Genomic DNA, 7,160 nt, shown 5'->3' on the forward strand with positions numbered 1-7,160 from the left:
GGCAGGCACGGGGGACCATATGGGACACCGTGATTCGAACCAACCCCGTTTGGTCCTGGATCAGCTGCTTGCAAGGCAAACGCCACTGTGCTATCTCTCCGGGCCCTATCCAAAATTTTTAAAGTGTGTATTTATCTTTAATAAAATCTCATGATTTTTAAAATGATGAGCCTAAATAGCTTTAGAGTTTTCCAAATATGGTAAATGTGCTGCTAGAAGAGTGTTTAAGTCTTTCAGGCACTACAAAGATGAACATTTGTATTTTGATATTATTTGTGGTTTATATATTAAGTAAATTCATAAATAGTAAAAGTAAATTATTTGCATATGTAGTATGCAAAAGAGTGCATATAGCTATCACAAAGGCCCATTATATATACATATACATTATAAAATAGGATAAGGATAAAGCAGATATTTAAATAAGTTAATTTAAAGAAAATATTCAGTATAGTGTTGCTAGTGCATAATGCATGGAAACTCAGAGTACCAGCAGTTCATTGATATAGAAAGAATTGTAAAGGTGGAAAAGGATGGCTAAGTTTTAGAAAACACCACAATCTATACACAAGACTAACTTTATGCAGAATTAATGAATGATGTCAAGGACATCAGAAATGCTACTCAATAGAAAGAATTGTCCATCAGAACCCTGCCTCAGAGAATCACCAACACCAATGTCACATCCTCAGGATCTCACCCTGAGGCTCCTGCCAGGAAATAAGTATTCAAACTGGGTAAAAATATTTCTTTCTAAAATTATCCTAGTACATACTAGTATGCCATTATCCATTTAATTGGATGATCAGAACATTTTTTACATCAGTTGCAACATAGAATAGGATCCTGAGTCAGCAAGTCCTCATGTTTGGATGAGGAAAGAGAAACCCTGAGCATGGATATCAACATATATGTTTAGGTAATGTGACTTGAAAAAGTCCTTTGTTTTCAGTACTCCATGCGACTGCTTTGATTATTATACTCACTTAAATGTGTTTCTTCTAAAGAAATGCAGCAAAATAATGCAACCTGAAGGAACATTTAAATTTGGGAGAAGTTATTTCCTTGACAAAAAATACTATTTGATTTTCCAAAGGATTTAACTCTTGTGAACATTTAAGTTTACAGCTGTTAACTCACCATGTTTCTTTAGGGCCAAATATCCATCAAAGTTTCAACTACAGTGAGTAGAAGACATATTAGAGAATAGTTAAGTGAAACAGTCAAATTAGCTTTATTTTTGTATTAGTTTGGTTTTTGTTCACACTAGGTACTTCTTAGAGCTTACTATTCCTAACTCTGTCAGGTTCCCAGGATCAAATATGGGTTGGTTGAGTGCCAGGCAAGTGCTTTACCTACTATACTATAAATGCTGTCTCCAAATTTTGTTTGCAGAGTTCAGTTTACTTGTAACATATTTAAAATGTCATTTCAACAAATAAAACTATAGGCATTTTATTTCTCAGACTATATTTTCTGCATGTTTACCCAAGGATTTTTAAGGCAAAAATAAAGAAAATGCCCGTTAGATGCTTATTTTAGTTCTACTGCATCTCTTGACAAGATTTCCTTCATCAGTCATTCCATTTACACTTCTGTAAGATGTTTGATCATGGATCTTTGTATTGGAGTCTGCATGGAGAGGTGCTATTTCTGTTCTGTATCTGCTGATGGCATTAATCTTTTCATCTTTCAAAATATATTTTCAATGGTGTTTCATCTGGAGAATACTTGCTCAAATCTTTGAAAGGATTTTGGCCACCCTGTCAATACAAGGAATTTTTAGAGTAGGCGTTCCATTAAGATGAAACAGAGCACAAAACAGGGAGTAGCCCCTGATCACTGCAGGGTATAATTAAAAAAACAAAAACCACAACCACCACCAACAAAGATAAAACCCAGAACTCTTTCTAGCCTTTTTTTTGCTGGAATGTCTTACCTTATTCAATATTCCTTTTTTATTAATTTATTTTTCTTTTTTCCCTCATGTCCCCTCATTCACAATACAGACCAGGTAAAGGCCCTGGGCTGAGGTGTATATGGGGTACATTTACTGTGCCTCCTCTTTCTATATATAGAGTCAGTGTAAAGAACACAGTCTGTGCTAAGCATCAGGAGGCCAATTAATTTATTTTAATTTAAACTCCATGATGCTGTAGAATTTTAGTGGTTTAAGAATAGCTCTTAAATTGGCAAAAAAAGATATAAACTTTTTTCCCTTTCAATCCAACAGCTGTTTGCTGTTTGAGTTTGTGAATCTGGGGTGAATGGTGAATGGAATATAGAGAACTCAGTTGAGTGAGGGTGGGTGGAAATGAAGGGTGAGGAGGAGAGGGGGAAATACATGTTGTGGTACAAAAGTAGATTAGAATATATGAAATATGCATTTGAAGTCATGGATCCCAGTACAATCTCAATAACATGCTCTTTAGTAAAGGTTTAGTAGCCTCTTTCTGCTATATATTCAGTTTTGACTGGTGGAACATGTGGTTACAGCAGGCCTGTTATAGTACTGAGTTGATTTAATAAAAGTAAATTTACTTATTAATAATGTATCCTTGTACTTCTTGAATAACCCTAGTCAGTTTTGTGAAGCTCAGATTCTATATACTCAAGAATCTGATTACACAGTCTGATACTGTGTCTACTATTCTCTTTTATAAGGAGCAGAATTGCAGTCTGAATCCTGGCTCAAGAGGTCTTTGCACTGAATGATTAGAGTAATTTTCTCTTCCTCCCTCCCTCTCCCCCATCTTCCCTGTTCATTCACTCATTTGCATATTTTTCTTTTTTGAAAAATTAGATTCTGTGACTCAATATCATTAATGGTAGTTTTTTCATGTACATAATTCCAACACTATACCCATCAATAGGATACCCATCTTCCTCCTTCAAAGATCCCCCCAAAACATCCTTTCAACCATTTCCTCTGCAATGCAAGAGATCAATTCTCCTGTTCTTTTCATTGGCTCATTGTTGCAATCTTGCTGTTTATCTTTAAGTTTCATATATGAAAGAGATCATTCCGTATATATTTCTTTCTTTCTGATTGGTTTTACTCAACATAATATCCTCTAGTTCCATTCATGGTGCTGAAAATTGCATGATTTTGTTCTTTTTTAGAGCATATATTCCACTATGTATATGCATATTCCACTGTATTTCACTATACAACTAGAGCACAATTTCTTGACCCATTTTACCTCCTTGGTTATTTGGTTGTATTCATATTTTGTCAATTGTACTAAGTTCTGCAATGAACATAAATGTGCATATATCCTTTCAAATTTATGATTTTCTGCTTGGAGGAATATTGACCAAAAATGGTATCCCGGGGTCATAATGGAGTTTTATTCCCATTTCTTGATAGATCTCCATATTGCATTCCAAAGAGGCTCAATTAGATTACATTCCTACCAATTGTCAGTAAGATTCCCTTTTCTGCTCAACCCCAACACCACTGTTACAGTTGTTGTTGTACTTTGCTTTTCTTCCTTCACCTTTTCTTCTTCTTCTTTCTTCTTCTTCTTCTTCTTCTTCTTCTTCTTCTTCTTCTTCTTCTTCTTCTTCTTCTTCTTCTTCTTCTTCTTCTTCTTCTTCTTCTTCTTCTTCTTCTTCTTTTCTTCTTTTCTCCTTCATCTTCTTCTTTCTTCTTTTTCTTCTTCTTCATCATCATCATCATCATCATCATCATCTTCTTCTTCTTCTTCTTCTTCTTCATCATCATCATCATCTTCTTTTTTGTATTTTAGGTCACTCCTGGCTCTATGCTTAGAAATCACTCCTGGCAGGCTCAGGGGACCATATGTGATGCCCGGATTCAAATCGCCATCCTTCTGCATGCAAGGCAAATACCTTACCTCCATGCTATCTCTCCGGCCCCATCAACAGTCCCATTTTCACTGGCATGAGATGATAGCATCTAATGTTGTTTGTATTTGTATTTTGATAATCATGGGTGGTGACGAGCACTTTTAATGCTTATTAGTTATTTATGTGTCTTTGTGAAAGTATTTATTCATGTCCTCACCGCATTTCTGGATGGTACTATTGGACTTTTTATTGTTTGGTTTTTTGTATAAATCTTGTGTATCAACCTTTTCTGTGATACATTGTATGCAAATAACTTTTCTTATTCAGTAGGGTGTCCATATCATAGCTTCAGTGTCTTTGTTCTGCAGAAACTTTTTAATTTGATATGACCATTTTCTTTTGAATGGTTTATTAATATTTGTCAAAACTACTATATCATATATTAATTATATTATATATAATATTTATTATAAGGCTCTGGTTTAAATAACAATGATAATGGAGACATTTTTATGCCATATCCTCTGTAAGCTGGATATCAAGGAAATACATCAGTACAATTCCAATTTAAGAATGAAGGCCTGAGAACCAGTGGAGGTTATGGGATAAGTCCCAGACTAAAGAAACTGATTTTCTAGCTCAGTAGTCAGGCAGACCAAAAATGCCATTAATTCTTTCTTTCTCAACCTTTTTGTTCTTTTAAAGCTTTGAATTTATCAGATAATGTCTATCCACATTGTGTAGGGAAATCTACTTTAATAGAGCCACCAATTCAGGTGCTATTTACATTTGGAAATAGTATCACAGACATATCCAAAAATAGTGTTTTATTTAACACTTCATAAGCCCAGACAATTTAATATATAAAATTAATCACCAGAAAGGCTGATGAGATAGTAAAAGAGTAGGGTACTTGCCTTGCATGTAACCAAATGGATTCGACCCCCAGCACACCTTAAGGTCCTCTAAGCCTTGCCATGAGTGATCACTGAGTGTAGAGCCAGGAATAAACCCTGAACCTACCACATATGGCTCCAAACAAAAACAATAACAACAATGTAATAATCACAAATAATTTTCTGTCTGTGGTTCAGTACTGAACCTAGAATTATTTTTTCACTTTTACTTTATTTAAAGAAAATGCATCATAGTTGACATAGTTGATCATAATACATTTGTTTCCTGATAAGTGAGAACAAAGTTTTAAAGAAAAGAATAGAAAGAAAAAATAAAAAGGAAAAGAGAAGAATGTTTAAAAATAATGAAAAAAGTACAGTAGCGAGCACATTTGTGAAAATTATTATATCTCCAATGAAATAATTAATACAATGGCAGGTTTCATTAAGCTCTTGTTATTAGCTTTCTATTCTGTTAAAATGGTGTGTTCCTATAGTAAAGTAGTAAATTGTCCTAAGATTGAGAAAACAAAGCTTATGTGGTATCAATTTAATTGGGTGTAGAACATACCTTGCAGTGCCCAGGGGTTATTCCTGGGTTTTGCTTAGGAGTGATCCCTGAAAATGCTTAAGAGACAATATGTGGTTCTAATGATTGAAATGGGTAAAGATAAATGCAAGATGAATCTAGTTACCTCCTGTACTATATCTCTGGCCTCATTTTCACTTTAATATGCTTATTTGGTTGTGTTTGTGTGCATGTGTATATATGTATGTGTACATTAAAGTGATTTCCTAAGACTTTTATTTCAGTTTGTATTCATACAAAATATGAGCTAAGGACATTTGAAATATATATATTAGAAGTAAACATATCAGCCTCAGTGAAGAGAACTGATTTCTAGAGAACATTTAATATACCATCTGCCAAATTAGACATGGAAGTGAATGTGCTTGATCTGAGTAAGGTCATCTAACATTAAAAATTATACTCAGTAATGAAAGACAGGTCACTTTGCCCCTAATATCAGGAATAATACATGACTATCCACTTTTACAATTTAACATTATATTAGTAATTCAGATCAGGGCAATTATACAAGAAAAAGAAATAAAGACATTTAGATTTAAAAGAAATGTGTAAAACTACTTTTACTCATAGGAATCCACATTTATCAATAAAACAAGTTCAACAAGTTTGTATAATTCAAGTTCAATATATAAAAATAAGTTTTATATTTAAAAATCAACAATAAAGAATTTGAAAATGAAATCACTAAGATAATTCCCCCTTGGAGTACAAAAGAGAATTAGCATTCTTATGAATAAATTTAATGAAGAGGATGTAAATGTTGTATACTAAAAACATTGAACGAAATTAAAAGAATGTCATAACTAAGTTATGTTTACATAGACTTGAAGAATTAATATTACTAAGATTGTCATACTTTCAAATTTGATTAAGAAATATACTGTGATCTCAAACAAATTTGTTTTAACTTCATCAACAATGTGATCCTAAAATGCATTGAGAAATGCAAAGGATTCACATTTGGAAAAAAAATCTTCAAGGAAAAGCAGACACTCTGGTGATGGATGTGATTTTGAAAGGCGGTAGGCATGAAGATGTCATTCACAGGACTGTAAAGCACAATAAAAATGGGAAGAAAAAAATGAAAAAAGTTGGGTCAGACTGATACAATGGTTAGGGCCAACCCAGATTTCATCCTCAGCATTGTATATGGTCCACCAAACATCATCAGAAGTGATACTTGAGAGCAGAGCCGTGAGTAAGCCCTGTACATGCCAGGGCTAAAAAAAAAAAAGCCCTAAAAAGCCAAAGAAAAAAAACTAATAAACAAGTTCAACATATATATCTTTACATAAAAAAGCACTGACAAAGGAGCCAGAGCTATACTACAATAGGTAGGGTGCTTGATTTACATGCAGCCAACTCTGGTTTGATTTCCTAGCATCCCATATGGTCTTCTGCAACACACCAGGAGTTGTCCTGAGCTCAGAGCCAGTAGTAACCCCTGATCATCACCAAATCTGGTCCAAACACCAGCCTCACAAAGAAATTTACTGAAATAATCCAGAAAATGTGATACTGAAAAAGAATAGATATACCAGTTTAAGTGATATGAATGTCATTTAATAAGCCTACATATTTATGGTCAATTGGTATGTAATATGGCTTCAAGATATTCAATGGGGGAAAATAGCTTTTCAATAAATGGTACTGGAACAATTATATATGCACATGCAAAACAATGAAGTTATTCACTGACCCAGCACATGGGCTAGCAAGTAAGTTTGTGATAGTACTTGCCCTGCATTTTTATGGCCATGGGTTGGAATGCTGGCACTGAATTAAAACAAAACAATTTCTTATCCCAAAATACCTAAACTTGAAAACAGTAAATTAAATTCTAACTAAATTTTTTCAAA

General features: G+C 33.8%; 1 non-coding gene across 1 annotated transcript; it reads right to left on the reverse strand.

Moving 5' to 3' along the window:
- Window positions 1–1,984: 1,984 nt before the first annotated feature.
- LOC125999745 (small nucleolar RNA SNORA51) lies at window positions 1,985–2,121 on the reverse strand. The gene has a single exon (XR_007492218.1). It is a non-coding gene; the product is annotated as a small nucleolar RNA SNORA51 (small nucleolar RNA).
- Between the last annotated feature and the right edge of the window lie 5,039 nt (window positions 2,122–7,160).

The sequence above is a fragment of the Suncus etruscus genome, chromosome X (assembly GCF_024139225.1).
Source record: "Suncus etruscus isolate mSunEtr1 chromosome X, mSunEtr1.pri.cur, whole genome shotgun sequence".
Taxonomy (NCBI): Eukaryota; Metazoa; Chordata; class Mammalia; order Eulipotyphla; family Soricidae; genus Suncus; species Suncus etruscus.